Below are 17,312 nucleotides of genomic sequence, written 5' to 3'. Positions count from 1 at the left end.
GTACATAGTGAAAAATCAGTAAATATCCTCTGAATTGTGTTGAGTGGTAAAATAATGTGGAATGGGGATGTGGGTGCTTTATTCTGTTTTCTTTGCTCTGCTTTTTTATTTCTTTTGTAGAAAACATAAGATGGGACAAGCACTTTTTTGCTCATTTCATGCCTAGACTATTGAAGCAGAAGATGCCTCATGCCACCTAGTTCAAATTCCCACTACTCACTGATGAGGGGATTCTTTCCTGCTAAGTCTGGCCTAGTGAACTGTTCTTGAATATCAATATCTGAGAGGTCAATATTTGCCCTCATCTTGAAAATATGGATGCACATTTTTCTTAGCAACTAAAAGTTTATATGAAACTATACCAAAATACCATTTTTAAGTTGATAAAACTAGCAAAGATTCAGGGCAGGTGAAAATGTATTAAATCTACTGTTCACATGTAAAAGAATAAAGTTGGACCCCTATTTTGTACTACATAAAAGAAATGACTTAAAATGGATCCAAGATCTAAATGACAGAGCAAAAGCTGTACAATCTTTAGAAGAAACACAGGACAAATAATGAGAGTAAGAATAGATAAGCTGGACATTATCAAAATGAAAACCTCTTGTGCTTCAAAGAATACTGTGAAGTGAGAAGACAACCCACGGAGTGGGAGAAAATTTTGCAAATCATGTATCTGATAAGGGACTTGTGTCTATAATATACAAGGAACTCTTACAACTTTACAGTGTGAAAAGACAATCCAGTTAAAAACTGGCAAACATTTGAATAGACATATCACCAGAAAAGATGTACAAATAGCCAACAAGCACATGGCAGACGCACAATGTTATTTGCTATCAGGGAAAGGCAAGTCCAAACCACAATGATAGATTAATTCATACTCACTAGAGTGGTTACAATAAAAAAATTTCAGGTAATAAGGGTTGACAAGGATGCAGAGAAATTGCAAGGCTCACCCATCCCTGGTAGGAATGCAAAATGGTGCAGCCACTTTGGAAAACAGCCTGGCAGCTCCTCAAAAGGTTAAACATAGAATTAAAATCCGACCCAGCAGTTCTGCTCCTAGACAGCTACCCAAGAGAACTGAAAAGATGTATCTACACTACCTGCATGTGAATATTCATAGCAGCACTATTATTAATAGCTAAAAAAATGGAAACAACAAAATTTCCACCAACTGATGACTGGGTAAATAAAATGAGATGTCCATGCAATGGTATATGATTCAGCAATTGGAAGAAATGAAGTGAGGACACCTGCTATGACAGGGGCAAACCTTGTCAACATTGTGCTCATTGAAAGAAGCAGATGCAAAGGGCCAGAGAGTATATGGCCACATTTATGTGAAATGCCCAGAATAGGCAAATCTAGAGAGACAGAAAGGAGATTACTGGGCCCCTGGGCTGAGGTGAACGGGAGGTGGAAGTGACAACTGAGAGATGTGGGCTTCTTTCGGGGCTGATGGGAATGTTCTAAAATTGAATTTGGTGAAAGATGCGTGCCTGTGATTACACTAAAAGGCACTGGACTATATTCTTTAAATGGGTGACTTGCATGAAATGTGAGTTATGTTCAAAAAGTTGTTAAGAAAATGCTTTAAAGGTACTGAAACTATCACTCTACTCATATGTTTTTAATGGGTATAACGCTTGATACAATTAACTTGGATAGTTTTATCCAGTGTGTTAAAACATGTCTTTTTCGATCCATTTATAAGGAAAGATATATATCACTTTGATAACAGTTAAAATGATAAACACATTTTCAAAAATTAGAAAATATTATAATGAGATTATAGTTGTACTCACCAAACTTAAATGCGTTACGTGGAAAAGTAGTCATAGTCATTACTCATCAGGGAAATATGCAAAGTAAAACCACAGGGAGACACCATTATGCACCTGCTAGAATGATGACAACAAGAAAAGGACAATACCATCCCCTGGTGAAGGAGCAGAGGGCTTTGCAGCTTGGAATGCATAGCGATTCTTTGCAGAACAGATGTGTAGTTCCTTATACACTTGCCGTATGACCCGAGAGTCAAGAAAACTTATGAACACAAGATAACCTGGACATAAATGTTTATAGCAGGTTTATTCATAATCTCCCCAACCTGGAAACTACTGGAATGTCCTTCAGCTGAAAAATGAATAAACAAACAGTGGTACAGCTACACACTGAAATACTGTTGCACCGTAAAAAGAAAATAATATGGACTCGTGCAACAGGATGAGTCTGAAATTCACTAGGCTAAACTGAAAAAGCCAGATGCGAAGGCTTCATGCACACACTCCCATTTCCATGACACTGGGAAACAGCAAAGCTACAGGGACAAAACTCAGATGGGTGGTTTCCAGGAACTGGGAGGAGGGAAAGGCTGACTGTAAAACCCTGCAAAGGGAGTGTTGGCTGATGGAACTCCTCTACGCTGACTACAGTGATGGTCACGTGCATTTGTCATGTGTTTGTCAAAACTCACAGAATTAGATACTAAATAGGGTGACTTTACCTATATAGAAATCTTACTGCAATAAAAAGTTTCAAAGGTAAGGGTAAAAGATTAAATATGCTAAATTAATACAAGTATATTTAAAAAATTTTTTGTTTACCATATTGTTTAAAATGCTTACCAGATATGTAAAAACATGAAAACATACTTATTACATACAGTATTTGAAAAAAATCTAGTGATCATATTATATAATTACAATGCAAATACAAATACTGTGTTTAAAAATTCTCACATATTAGGGAAGAAAGAAGAAAATTAACCAAAATGTCAAGAGTAGTCATTTATGACTGAGAGGAGGAGGAGGACCATGGATGATTTTCCCCCCATTTTTCTACTTTTTAAATTATATTTAATGAGTATGTATTGTTTTTCCAAAGAAAATGACACATTTATAAAAAGGAATATATGAGAGAATAATCCTTCTCAGTATAAACATTCGCTCAGAGTTTAAGTATATTGGTCTAAGTAAGATGTTCATTTTGTCAACAAGCTACTATTCCTTGTGGCTTTTTCTCTGCAAAATGAGACGAATTCATTTGAAAGTTTTCCTACTCTCACCTTGGAGGCAAAATAAACAAATGGCAGCCACGTCTTGGTGGGGGAGGGGACTCAAAGAAGCAGGAGCGTATCTGGACTTTGATTCACATTCTCGATCAAATATTTTCTAGTTTCATTTTTCCCTCTCAGGCTTTCACTCTCCTTGGCGAGGGGCAGCGATGGAGGAACCGGAAGTGGGGAAGCACGAGGCCCGCTGAGCTGCCAGCCAGGGCGGCAGGAGGGTGATGGCTGCCGTGTGTGCACAGACCACGGGCCCCCTGGCCTGGAATCCTAGCACCGTTTACCATGACACAGACTGTATAGTCCAGGCCTTCCTCAGGGGCCATGATAGGACTCCTGCCCATCTCCCAGTCTCATCTCCGGGAGTTCCCACTGGTCAAACCCACTGGAAGCCAGAAGGACAGGAGACTCTATCAAGGTCAGACATCAGTGCACTGGGGAAGACAGCAGAGGGGAAGGGCTGGAAAGGCATCTGGAAGGGAATGAAAGATCCCACACAATAATTCCCATAAACAAGGCGGCACCAGCTTTTGGAGCTCGTGGTTACTCAGGCAGGCAATGCCCTTTCAGGGTCTGTGTTTAACTTGCCTCCTGGGGCCACAGGGAGTTGGAGAGGGGAGGGGTGCAGGGGTGCTGATGCTCCCCCCTCAAGACACTCCCTGCGCTCCATGGGCATCGGAAAATGCCTCAGTAAGGTGACAGGGATTTTCATTCCCTCCAGCACAGGCACCCTGGGGACCTGGAGTCAGAGAGCCTGCTCCATCCAAGGCAAGCTTCTTAGTCTGTGGGGGAGGCTTGCTCATAACATCCCTGAAACCTCATCAAGGGCCTCTTGATCATCAAGATCCATTATTTTTAAAAATTTCTTTATATATCGAACATCTGCAACCCATGAAGATTTAAAGACAATAGAGTGAGTGATGTGTGATGAGGGGGTGCATGTGTATAGGAGGCCGACTGGTCTTGCCTCCTCCTCCCGGCAGCACCTGAGGCACAGTGCAGAAAACAGCAATAGAGTCTCTGATACTGTTCGTCTTCACTGCATGGGCCGAGAACCCCATCCTGACACGTCAGTCCACGTTCACACTGGGCTAGACTTCTGGTCTGGGCTTTGTCCCGCCCCTACCCACCTCCCACACGTCAGGTAGGGTCACGAGGGTGACATCAAGCAGACACAAAGCACCTGGTTTGGAAAACACATCGCACAGGGTGGGAATGAGATTGGGCCATAGAACAGATTGAGAGGAGGAGGGTGGGGCACGTCAAAGGGAAAGAGAAAGATAGGAGCAAATCAAATAATAAACCCAAAATATGTTTGCTGTTGACTCTTTCCCCAAATATGCCAAATGCTTATGTCTAGGAATGTGCAAGACTTAATGCCACCAACTTATCAACTCATTAATCAAAAGGGAAAGGCTTTGTCTCCTGGTTCTGGAGATTAGAAGTTTCAGATGGAGAAGTGGGTTTTGGATACAGAGGTATTTTAGGCATGGTTGATATGGAAAAAAACTTTGATTTATTTTTCTGATTTAATAAGGACAGGCAAAAATTTTCAAGAACAGATACTGTTCATATTTGTACTGAGGAATCTGTGGGGTCATCCCATACAGCACACTCTAAGAAGGTAAAATACCGTCAAATATCTGATTCCTGTAAACTTCAAAACCAAATCATCTTTCTTCTGGTATAAATGAGACAGTGCAATTCCTGGTGGAAGACACACTTTACCTGACCCCATTAAGTAGCTCATTTCCAAACCTGTTAAGTTCTCAACTTTGATATCTAAGGGCCAGTGGCAGCAGAATAGAAGCACATTTTTAATTGCCCCATCTGTAGAAAGAAGGGTGATCGCTAGAGAAACACAGTTTGAAAGTTTCTGAATTTAGCACCTTTGAATTATCAGTGGCAAACAGGCAGATCCTACCCCTGGCAGGGGAAAGATTTTCAAGTGTGAAGTGAATTTTGTTCCTACAGTCTGTAAAGCCCAAAATATAAATTTTTGGGAGAGGCATAAAGGTATTATTTGTGGCTGCTGTGTTTGAAGGAATGGGTCATTGCTTTGTTTCTATGAAAAGACTCGTCCTTAAAGAGGAATTTAAAAACATTTTAATTTCAAAATCAAAGTTAAGATGGTTTAATTCATATTTCAACAGATCAGAGCTAGATTTTCTTTCTAAAAAATTGTTGCATGATATCTACTCAGGATAAAAATTTATTGAGGTCTAACATGCACCTCAAGCATACAGGGGATGGATTTTTCACATGTGCGTCTGTGTGGTCACCTCAACATCTCCAACATCGCAGAAGACCTCCTTATGACCCTATATGATTGACCTTAACCCTTATTATCCATGGCCCCAGAGATAAATACAACTCCAAACTTTATGACCATTTTAATTTCATAAAAATGGGAATTTTTGTTATGTGCTCTTTATGTCTGGTTTCTTTCACCTAGTATTATGTCTCTGAGCGTCACCCACGTTGTTCCTGTAGCTATGATTCATTTGTTCCCATCACTCGATATTATTTGATTGTATGAATAGATCAAGATTTCATTATCCATCTATTGTCTTTCGGTGGCCATCTGCAAGCATCTCTTAGATATGTCTCTCTGATGGAACTGCTGAGCCACTGGGTAGGCAGCCATTGAGCTTTGCCAAACATGACCCTATTGATTACAATTACATTGAAACAAGAAAGGAGAGTTACAGTTGTTTTCATTCTTAACAGTTCTTGGTTATAATCAGCCTCTGATTTTAGCCATTCCAGTTAAGCACAGAGGGGTATCTTACTGTGGTTTGACATTGCATTTTCCTCCTTTCAAAAAAGTGGCATAAGGAAGAGAGCCCTAGGAGAAAGCACTTATTTCCCAGAGCAAATTGAATTGAAAACTGCACTTCAGAAGCAACTGGAAGTTTCTGAGTAGTGAAGCAGAGAAGTGGGAGCATTATAGAGAAGGAACCCAAGCATAGAGGCCCCTCTGTCTCTGGTCAAATGCTAAAATGTGCATACGCAGAGTGAGACTCCACAAGGCTTGGCAGAGAACAGCAACCAGGCTGCAAGACAAGCAGAGGTTCTGTTCATCGATGAACAGACTGTGGAGGAGAGACAGGTAGGAGATGTTTGGAATTCTGACCAGCTGGAGTGGAGTCACCTCATTGTGTACCTGGAAATTCAGTTGAGATCCTATGAAGGGCACAACTTTAGAGTAGGGATCCTTTATACCCATCCAAATAAAGACTAATGTCAAGATTTGATAGGATCAAGCTAAGTCCCTAGTAAAGGAACTGTCAGTCAAAACCAAGCTCAACATGTTTTTAAAATGTCACCAGGCAAACTCTCAACTGCATACCAGCCACAATGTCCAGAACATAATGGAAAATTTTGACACATACAAAAAGGCAGGAAAAGTGAGCTATGACCAGGAGGGAAGAAAGCCAATAGAAACACACCCACAGAGAATATATATGCTGGAATTAGCTGACAAGGACTTTAAAATTTTGTATTAAAAAATTAAGGGATATAAAGAAAAAGAGAGACTGAATGAGAAGATGAGTAATCTCAGTGAAAAGATGGAACCTATTCTGTAGAAAAACTAAATAGAAATTCAAGAGGTGAAAAGTACAATATTTGAAATTAAAATTTTACTATGTAAGTTTAGCATAGAGTGGACACTGGGAGAGAAACAACCAGGGAACTTGAAATCATGATCTGTGAATAGATCAATAGACGCTATGCAAATTGAGCAGAAGGAAAAAATATTGAAAACATAACATCTTCAGCAACTTAGGGACAACATCAAGTGATCTGATACATGAGGAATTGGAATCCTAGGAGAGGAAAGAGATTAGGCAGAAAAAAAATGTCTGAAGAAATGTCTGAAAATTTTCTAATTTTGATTAAAAAAATTAGTCCAGAGGTTCAAGAAACTCAACAAACCTAAGCAAATTACGCACAGAAAATCACATGCAGACACATCATATTCAAATTGGAGAAAGGGGAAATAAAGAATAATTCTTGAAAGAAGCAGAGGGAAAAATGTACATTACATTTGGGAATAATGACAAGAAGTTCTGCTTATTTCTTGTCGAATACAGTGCTACCAGAAGCCAACATGGCAGCGTCTCTAAAGTGCTGAAGGAGTAGAAGTTAACTTAGAACTCTATCTCTAGCGTAGGTATCTTTTAAAAATGAAGATGGAATGTAAGCTTTTCAGGTTAGCAAAAGCTGAGGGAATTTATTGCCAGCCAACCTGCACAATAGGAAGTCCTTCAGGCTCAAGGGAAAAAAATGAAATAACACCAGAGAGAAACTTGGATTTACACAAAGGAACAAAGATTGCTAGAAATGGTAAATACAGGGGTAAAAGAAAAGCTTTTTCTTATTCATAACGTTTAAAAGACAAAGAATAGTAATAATGTAGGGTGTATAATGTATGTAGAAATAAAATGGGTAACTGAAAGGGATAAATGAAAGCATTCTGTCATAAGATTCTTAGGTTAAATATGAAGAATTATAATATTATAGTAAGATATGCTGTGAGTAGTTATAGATATGCAAACACCAGCCATAAGAAAGGTAAAATCTCACATTAATATTAAAGTATGTTTCAAGACACAAGGGATCTCTCAGTTCATAAAAATGCATTAACAATCCTAAATCATTATGCAATGATTTATCTATTAACAGAAATTCAAAATATGTAAAGCAAAAACTGACAGAACTAAAAAAAGAAATAGATGAATCCATAATTACAGTTGGAGATTTTAAGAATTCCATCTAGTTATTGTTGGAACAAATAAATTAAAAAGTGACGTATAGATGATTTGCAACACTATCAAATAATTTAACCAACTTGATATTTGGAGAAAACTTCACTCAACAACTGAAGAATACTCAAGTCTTTTGAAATGCACAGGGGCCAACCACCAAGGTACACCACGGGCTGGGCCCAATAAAAACACAACAGATGTAAAGGGATTGAAATCCCATAGACTATGTTCTCTGACCACAATGTAATTAAATTAAAAATAAATAATAAAATGATACATAGAAAATACCCAAGTTTTTGGAAATTAAACAACACACTTCTATAGTACCCACAGGTCAAAGAAAAAAATCTGAAAGGAAATTGCAAAAGGGTTGAACTAATAACAATTAAAACCTGTTATATCAGCTAAAGAAGATGGGACTTTATAGTCCCATGCTTTTATTAGAGAAGCATGCTTTTATTAGAATTCTTTTATTAGAGAAGAATGCTATAAAATCAGTGATGTTGAGTTTCATCTTTAAAAAAAGGTAGGAAATAAGAGCAATTAAACTTTAAAAATGCAAAAGGAAAGAAATCGTTGTACTGGAAGAGAGTCATGACATAGAGAAAAATCAAAGAAACCAAAAGTGAGTTATGTGAAATGATCCATAAAATTGATAGACCCTGTCTAAATGGCCCTCTGGCTGGACTGACAGAAAGGGAGCACTACTTACCAATAATCAGAAATGAAGGAGGGGATATTGTGTAGAACATGCAGCCAATAATGGGTTAATAAGGAATGTTAGTGAATTACTTACATCAATAAATTTGGAGACTTAGGTGAAAAGGACAATTCTTTGAAAGATGGAATAACCAACAGTGACACTAAAAGAACTTAAGTCTTCATTGCCCTGTGCCAATCCAAGAAACTGAAATCAAAATTGGAAAGGAACATCTCACAAAGAAAACTCCAGACCCAGACGGCTTTCCCAGTGACTTCTACCAAACATCAAAGGAACAAATAATACCAATGCCGCAATATCACCCAGCTCTTTCAGAAAATGGAAAAGGAGAGAATACTTACAACTCATTTTTGAGGACAGCATTGCCCTTAGAACACCTGATAGAGATATTTCAAGAAAAGAAAAAGAAAATTCAGGAGGCTAGAGCTAATAACTGTGCTAAGGGAGGATGGTGGATTTTTTATGTATTGGCTTTTTGAGGTGATAGTCCCCAGTTATTGAAACAAACACTAACCCAGGAGTTGCTGCAGAGGAATTTTTTTTTAATAAGGTATCATTGACATACACTCTTGTGAAGGTTTCACAAGAAAAACAATGTGGTTATTACATTCACCCTTATTATTGAGTCCCCCACCCATACACCATTGCAGACACTGTCCATCAGTGTAGTAAGATGCCACAGAGTCCCTATTTGTCTTCTCTGAGCTACACTGTCTTCCCCGTGACCCCACAAACTGGTAACCACTAGTCCCTTAGAGTCTGTGAGTCTTCTGCTATTTTGTTCCTTCAGTTTTGCTTCATTGTTATACTCCACAAATGAGCGAAATGATTTGGTATTTGTCTTTCTCTGCCTGACTTATTTCACTGAGCATAATACCCTCTAGCTCCATCCATGTTGTTGCAAATGGTAGGATTTGTTTCTTTTTTGTGGCTGAATAGTAATTCTATTGTGTATATGTACCACCTCTTCTTTATCCATTCATCTACTGATGGACACTTAGGTTGCTTCCATAACTTGGCTATTGTAAATAGTGCTGCAATAAACATAGGGGTGCATATGTCTTTTTGAATCTGAAAAGTTGTTTTTTTGGGGGTAAATTCCTAGGAGTGGAATTCCTGGGTCAAATGGTATTTCTATTTTTATTTTTTTGAGGAACCTCCCTATTGCTTTCCACAGTGGTTGAACTACTTTACATTTCCACCAGCAGTGTAGGAGGGTTCCCCTTTCTCTGCATCCTCACCAGCATTTGTTGTTCCTTAGTCTTTTTGATGCTGGCCATTCTAACTGGTGTGAGGTGGTATCTCTCATTGTGGCTTTAATTTGCATTTCTCTGATGACAAGCGATGTTGAGCATCTTTTCATGTGTCTGATAGCCATCTGAATTTCTTCTTTGGAGAATTGTCTGTTTATATCCTCCACCCATTTTTTAATCAGTTTATTTGCTTTTTGGTTGTTGAGGCATGTGAGTTCTTTATGTATTATGGATGTTAATCCCTTGTCAGACATGTTGTTTACAAATATATTCTCCCATACTGTAGGATGCTTTTTGTTCTGCTGATGGTGTCCTTTGCTGTACAGAAGTTTTTAGCTTGATGTAGTCCCACTTGTTCATTTTTGCTTTTGTTTCCCTGCCTGAGGAGATGCATTCAGGAAAAAGTTGCTAATGTTTATATTCAGGAGATTTTTGCCTAGGTTGTCTTCTAAGAGTGTTATGTTTCATGACTTACATTCAGGTCTTTGATCCATTTTGAGTTTACTTTTTTATATGGGGTTAGCATAATCCAGTTTCATTCTCTTGCATGTAGTTGTCCAGTTTTTGTTGCAAAGGGATTTTTGCAGACACAATTAAAGTCCCTAATGGGCTGCTTTATGTAAGGGAGGATTATCCCGGATGATCTGGTCAGGCTGAGTTAATCAGTTGACCCTTAAAAGCAGGGTCAGGCTTCTGATGGAGCTAGAGAGACAAAAATCTGCCTGTGGTAACAGCGTCGGCCCGTGTGGTTCCACCTCATGATCTCCCTTCTCGGGCTGCATCCTGAAGAGCAGTACTAGAAGCTAGAAAGTGCACAGAACCCATGGATGCAGGCCTTAGGTCCACATTACCAGGATTCTTAAGTGTAATGGGATATGAGCAGATAATCGAAGGGTCTCCCAAGAGTTTGCTTAATAAATACCAACTTTTGCCCATCCAACTAAAGAAATGAAGTGATATCACCATGTCAGTGGGTTTAAAGAGAAATTAGAGCCACTTCCCCAGGGAAGTAATGGAAATTAAAATAAATAAATAATATAATATAATATATATTACTTTATTATATTAAAAATTTATATGTATTATATATTTTCAAATTTTGATCTTTACATATATGTTTTCTGCTTCTGCATAACAAGTCACCACAAATTTAGCAGCTTCATATGTAACACCCATTTATTAGCTCCCCATTCTGTGGGTCAGAAGTCTGTATGTATGGCAGAATTTGGTTCCTTGCAGTAGTTGTGGGACTGAAGCCCCCTGTCCTTACTGGCTGTCAGCCAGGCCCCACACACAGCTCCATGACAGTAAGTGGGTCAGGTTACCCGACACATGCTCATCCATCCCGAGCTGGGTTTCCCAGAACAGAGCCTGCAAGAGACTTAAGGTGATGGGGTTTATTGCTCTTCCAGAAAAAGGTGTAAGTTAAGAGGGAATCAGCGCAGGGAAGGAGAAAGAGCCAAGGAAGGACAAAGCCTCAGCCTGATCCATGGAAAGGAACAACCCACAAGGCCCAGCCATGGCACTCCCCAGTCACCCCACTATGCTTCAGCCCTGCCTCACCTGAGCCCTATAAGCTTCACTGGGCGCTGGAGATGCCCAGGTGCTGGAGATGGGCAGGTGCTGGAAACGCACAGTGCCGTGCTGCAGAGCTCACAGTGGCTGTCAGTGGTAAGCATCCTGTTGCTGCACCTCTTGCCATCACCGGATTCCGCACCTTGCACTGGGAACTGAGTTATTTCCGGTCAGTTTCCCCTTGGGAATTCCAGTTTACAAACACTTTTCAAACCTGGTTTTCTAATGGTGCCTACATAACATTCTTCCCAAATTTTGTTCCTGGCTACAATGTGGGTTGTTATGTCTATAAAAAGAGTTGCAAAGTTTATTTCCTTTGTAAAATATACTTACATTTACAGGAGACTTTCTTTTAATTTTAATGAAGAATGATTAATGTATTGAGGCCTTCCCATTTCCAAGAGTTAAATTCACCTCAATTAAAATGATAAAATCAAAGTGTATATGCCATGATTCATAATATGCAGATTAAGTTAATTTCATTTTAAAACTAGAGTTGAAATCTTTAAATAATGTCACCTGTTTACTGTATATTTTTAAGCACACATAGAAAGGCATACTGTAATTAGTGAACAAAGGAAGCTCATGGATGATGAAAGAGAACATATGTGAAATATCCAGTGAGATCTTTTTCTTTTTTTTTTCTTGGTTGTTTATTTATTTTTAATTTTTTAATTTTTTAATTTTGGTATCATTAATCTACAATTACATGAGGAACATTATGTTTACTAGACTCCCCCTATCACCAAGTCTCCCCCACATACCCCATTACAGTCACTGTCCATCAGCATAGTAAGACGCTACAGAATCACTACTTGTCTTCTCTGTGTTGTGCAGCCCTCCCCGTGCCCCCCGCTACATTAGGTCTGCTAATAGTAATGCCCCCCTCCAGTGAGACCTTAATAAGAAGTCACAAAGGCTTCCCCTGCAGTTTGTGTAATCTCCTCACAGAACAGAGGTTCCTTTTATCCCAGAAACCCTTACCTGGGCGCTCAATAGTTTTGTGACTTTGTGCTGACTTTTGTCATGCTCTTGAATTATTTTATAAGCAAACAACAAAATTGCTTGCTTCTAAAAAAGCTAAAGCTCCCAGATTACCTTCTACTATGTCTACTTGGAATTGTTTTAATACCACCCTGATTATAAGGGAACCAAGCTACTATCATTTTTTATTCTCAGGCCCCTATACTCCTGTCATAATCAAGAGGCCCATCTCCTAAAATAAAATTTTAAATGTTGTGCGCTCTTAACAGAATGGATTGGAAGGCCTTGGATTGGCCATCTGAACTTCGTAGACAAAGTGATGGCACATGTCAATTTTTACTCAGCCTCGTCAAATAGTCCATGAATCTTTGAATTTCCTTGTCATTTATCTTCTCTCCTGTGTGACCTATTCACCTAAAAGTCAGGCATGTACCATCAATCCTAAATTACACCTCCCTATTGGATGTGATATTTCACCAACATATACTGTGTTCACTGCATTGCAGTTGAATAAGTGAATGAGGCTAAATGCAAAGCACACAGAACAAATTCACGCACCCAATGATGACATTAAAAATATTTAACAATACACAAAGTTCAGCACAAACCATTCCAAAAGAATGACCCCCATAAATAAGCTGTACAGATATTGGTTGAAAATCATTTGCAGATTTATCCCCCTTCCCACCCTCCCAACTTAGGTTCAAGCTGTATGAGATACTGTATTTAACTGTCAATGAACTCACCCCTTTGGTATTCAGCCTCTTTTACTTCCTAATGCATTCATTCACTTAAAGAAAAGATCTTAACTTTCTAGACTGCAGGCTTCTATTTTTTTTATTAAGGTATTATTATTGATATACACTCTTATGAAGGTTTCACATGAAAAAACAATGTGGTTACTACATTCACCTATATTATTGAGTCCGCCCCCATACCCCATTGCAGTCACTGTCCATCAGCATAGTAAGATGCCACAGAGTCACTACTTGTTTTCTCTGTGCTACACTGTATTCTTCATGGTCCCCTCCCACACCATGTGTGCCAATAGGATGCAGGCTTCTTAATGTTTTGCTGACCTATGAGTAGAAATTTTTCATCACTAGATATTAATTGTTCTGGTTCAGCACAAATATTGACCCAAGTTCTATATAAGTAAACCAATGGTGGTTCACATACCTACGCAGTATGATCATTGCATTATCTTATCAAAAGTAATTTCTCACAAAGTCATTTACTAATAATTTCTACTTTGATTATTCGAAGAGCTCTCATAAGTATAATTATCTCTTCAATGATATAAAACTTCCTTTTCTTCAAGATTAGATATAAAACTTTAACTACTCAAGGCAATAAAGTCAAATTCTAATCCCTTCATGTAGTCAATGAAATGGAATTGAAAGAGAGAGGAATAGTGGATTTTTTTAATGATCTATACAATCTTTTTTAAAAAATTATCTTCCAAAAAATAAGTTATCTGAGACAAAGTGTTATGTTCTCATAGGAGGCAGAATTTTCCAATGAAGTCATTATTCACTCAGACAGTATTAAAATAATCACTACAGGGAATGTTTTATCTAAAAAAATAAATGTCTGCTCTGCTGACGGACACATATCATGTCTTTGTGGGTCCCATCCATGCAATTTTACTGTGTCTGTCTATCTTGCCTCAGCATGGATTACAGAAGTAGAGATAATATTCCAGTTTTAGTGAACTCACATGTGCCAGCAGCAAGAAACCATGCAGTTGTATGACTTCCAGTATTTGTTCTACAATGTTTTGCTATAAACCATCCATACCTCAGTCTCCTTCCCCACCTCCGTAAAAAAGTTGTTTGACCCAAGCCACCATGAAAATGCCAAAATTCATTTGAACTTATCTATAAATGTATCAGAGAAGGATTCTCTCCACCACCATGATTATTCTATTACGTATCTTGTGCACTGGGAGTAATAAATCTACCTGTGCTAAGTGTCTCTTCTTGTACAAAGTTGCCAGCTGTCTCCTTTTCAAAATGAGTAATGTAAGTCCAGGGAGAGGAAATCCTGGGGCAAAATACTTCTAAAAACCAAAATCAGTCAAAGGGAGAAATAAAGTTTAAAATCCGTTTATTGCTCACAAGCTGCAGTCCCAGCTGTCTCTCTCTCCTGCTCCAGCAGAAGCAAAACCAGCCCTCCCCCTCCTCTCTCAGGTATGGATAAGCCCTCCTTGCCCAGGTAATTACCCATTGATATGGAAATGAACTTCTCTCCACCCCTGAGGAATGATGCAAATTCACTAAAGCCATACTCCTCTCCACCCCTGAGCACCTGTTGATATGCAGATGGACTAAAGCCAGGCGAGATATTCTGGAAATATTACAGTTTTATCCACAGTAAAATTTTAAAAAATTTAAATGTGTCCTTTAAAAATTACAGCTAATAGGGGAACCATCATCTTAAAGATTAGAAAAAAACATAGTCTTTGAAAAAATGACTTGCTTAGATGGTAAAATAAAAATTTTAAAACTGTGGAGCCTTATGAAGCCAAAAGAGAGCTAGTAGGACATGAAAGCCCAAGTCTCCTTATCCATGGACACGTTAGAGCATGTGCCACACAATATTAAATAAAAATTTGTCAGTTTGTAGTTGAAGGAAAAATTTCTGAACCAAAAATAACACCAGGGTGTGCATATCAACACTAAACATCCTGGGCAAATTTTGTATTTAAAGAATGAAAATATGTAGCTCACTAGATAAAGACAGACAGACAAACAAATAGATGAAAGAGGTGGGCAGAGAGATTTCTGTAAGCATCAAATAAGAGAAAAAAATTAGGAGTGGGAATCAGACTGGGTTCAGATTTCTCTGGAAATACTATACCCCAAAGGACAATAGGAAGCCTCTAAAGAAGAACCATTTATTATCTCTTTGCCCCACAAAGGTTATAACCTGCCAAATTTTATTTTTACAGACAACAGAAAAATATTTTGAGCATTCTGTTCTTATAGTTATCCTGAGATATTATTTCATAAATGTTTTATACCAGCCTTCAACAAAAGGCGCACTTTGTTCAGGAGTGAACAAAGGTTTATCAAGGGCACAAATGGGCCTGAAGACTGTGGAAGCATGCTTGCCCATCAGTGGGGTGGCGTCCACTGGCTTACACATTTCATGGTAAGCTGATGGGGCATTTAAAAAGTAGCTTTTGGCATAGAACACAGGACTCCAAAGAACTAAGTTTGTTATAGAAAATGCTTTCTGTTCCTGTCTGCTTAAATTCTTCTTTGCATTTCCTAGCATTTTACATAAATGTACTCTTTCAGTCTGACTATTTTCACTGAGCATAGCTTTGAAATTCATCCATGTCATTGCATATATCAACATTTCACACCTTATTAATGAATGGTGTTCAATTGGATGGGTATGCTACAGTTTACTTCTCCACTCAGCTTCCAATGTACATTTAGGTTGTTTGGTTATTAAAGATAGAGCAGTTAGGAATATTTGTGTACAAGTCTTTGAATGGACACATTTTAATAAGTATGTAATATATAATAATAGTTAATTTTCTTTTATTTCCTCTTGCACAAGTATGTAGGAGTTGAATAAGTAGATCATATAATAGGTCATGATTAATATTTTAAGAAGCTGTTAGGCAGGAAAATAGATATGAGCGGGGTAGGAAAAGAAAAAGGCCAGAAAGTCCACTAAAAAGACCCAAAATTAATCAATTAAAGCTCAAAAAGCCAGGAGCAACTTGGCCTGGAATGTTTGAACTTTCCCCAGATAAAGGAGCGTAGTCAGCATAGCCCATGTCCTTTTGTGTTAATCATGCAGGCCTAGCCGTAAACAACACAGCAAAAGGCAGGAAAGATTCCATCTTAAAGATTGTATTTTAATACCCAGGAAATTGAGAAGATTCTTAACTTACTCTTTAGCAAACAGACAATAACTCAGTCCACCTTGGGGGCTGGGCAGGCAGTCTGTTTGATATGCTCCCAGACCAAGACACCAGTATCCCAGGGAGGAATCAGAGCAAGACTTTCCTTGTGTTAAGTTAATTCTAAGTATTCAAAGACCATTTAACAAATCTGCACCCCCAGCCCTTAGTCACATTCCTAAACAATCCTTAAAAGGGGAAACCCTCAACCTTTTGGGGCGCTCCTCTCTCTGAGGTTGCCCGCACTTTCTAAGTGCATAACCTTTTAACTTTAAACTCTCTCTTTTCAACCTTTCAGGGCGCCTCTCCTTGCTGAGGCTGCCTGCTGCACTTCTCTCTTTAAATAACTTTAAATAAAACTGTTACTCTGCTTTACTACTGTGTCTCTGCCCTTCGATTCTTTGTCGCAGTAGAGACAAGGACCAAGGAAAATACACAATACTCCCCCAACAACAGCATTGTACAAGAGTTCCAGTTCTGCCACATCCTCACCAGTACTTAGTTGGCTGACGCTAAAGCAGAGCTTAGAGGAAATTTTATAGCTTACCTGATTATATAAGTTCTAAAATCAATAATCTACTCTAACATAAGAAACTAGAAAAAGAGCAAATTATACCCAAAGCAAGCAGAAAAGAGGAATTAATAAAAAATTAGAGCAGAAATCAGTGAAATTAAAAATAGAAATACAGTAAAAAAAAAAAATCAGTGAAACCAAAGGCTGGTTCTTAAAAAACATTAATAAAAGTAATTCTCTAGACACAGTAAGAAAAAAAGAGAAGATAAAAATTAACAATAGAATGAATAAGAATGAGGCCATCGCTACAGATTTAACACATCCTAAAAAGACACTCAATTTACCTGTGATAAAGATAGTGAAGTAACAAGGGAACTGAAAAGATAATAAGGGAATATTACAAAATATGCTATGTCCATAAACTTGTCAACCTAGATAAAGTGGATCAATGCCTTGAAAGATACAAACATCAAAATTCACTTAAGAAACCTAGAG

This window comes from Manis pentadactyla, chromosome 14 (genome assembly GCF_030020395.1).
Source record: "Manis pentadactyla isolate mManPen7 chromosome 14, mManPen7.hap1, whole genome shotgun sequence".
NCBI classification, from domain to species: domain Eukaryota; kingdom Metazoa; phylum Chordata; class Mammalia; order Pholidota; family Manidae; genus Manis; species Manis pentadactyla.
The sequence above is the reverse complement of the archived record's forward strand: the minus strand, read 5'-3'. Positions refer to the sequence as shown.